This window comes from Apis dorsata, unplaced genomic scaffold (assembly GCF_000469605.1).
Source record: "Apis dorsata unplaced genomic scaffold, Apis dorsata 1.3 scaffold_28, whole genome shotgun sequence".
Taxonomy (NCBI): domain Eukaryota; kingdom Metazoa; phylum Arthropoda; class Insecta; order Hymenoptera; family Apidae; genus Apis; species Apis dorsata.
Window position 1 is genome coordinate 382,738 of NW_006263330.1, and position 924 is coordinate 383,661.

Consider the following 924-nt stretch of genomic DNA (forward strand, 5'->3'; position numbering starts at 1 on the left):
ATATATATATATAAAACTATCATTCCCTATCGTTTATTCGAGGTAAATTAAAGAATCGTTATTTCGCGATTGTCATTATACTTATTATCTCGCTACACATGACACGTTCAAAAAGTAATTCATATATTTGTGTAATTACAGAAGGCAATCGATCCAATAATCTTTGAAAATAATCTCATATTGTTATATATATAAATATATATATATATACTACGTTTTACAAATGTAAAAAAAATAAAAAAGAAAAAAAAAGAAGGAGAAAAAGAAGAAAAGGAAAAAGAGAGAAAAAATTTAATAATCTAATGCTATCGATAACGATCGATTGCTTCCTTCGTTACTGCTCGTTACGATTGAACAGCAAGAGAGTCGTTCGCCGGCACGTGCTCTCTTGCCGTTTACGTATATTCAACAAGTGGGTTTAGCAGCGTATAATAACCAAGGATGCAACATGATCGAAAGGGTATAGAGACGCGATCTTCGGTGAACAAGAAAGAAAATGGAGGGCGTAAGGATGAGAAAGGAGGTAACGAAACGCAGCAGTTCAGATGATTCGATGTTCAATGTTCAATGTATTTGGACAATTCTTCAATCAACAATTTCATATACTTTGAAGTAGAATACATAACGTGACGTTAAACAGCTTTTACGATCGAGCGAATTTACATCGCCTAACAAGTTTCTCCTACTTCTTAAAAAGAATTATCGTCGAGCGATCTACCTGTCTATCTATCCGTCTATCCGTCTATCTCCGTACTTCGCCGACATCTTCGTTTCCGACTCTTTTGTACTTTTCGTCATCTCGAATACTCTACTAATAAAATACTCTCTCGGAAACTCTTCTCTCGCTCTTGGATCCCTCGTTCGCTCGATCTTTCTCTCTCACACTCTCTCCCTCCCTCTCTCTCTCTCTCTCTCTCTCTGCGT

General features: G+C 36.3%; 1 protein-coding gene across 2 annotated transcripts in view; it reads right to left on the reverse strand.

The window, feature by feature from the left end:
* LOC102681438 (protein similar-like) overlaps window positions 1-924 on the reverse strand; it is a 29,410-nt gene that overhangs the window by 1,238 nt on the left and 27,248 nt on the right. The gene's annotated exons all lie outside the window — the stretch shown is intronic.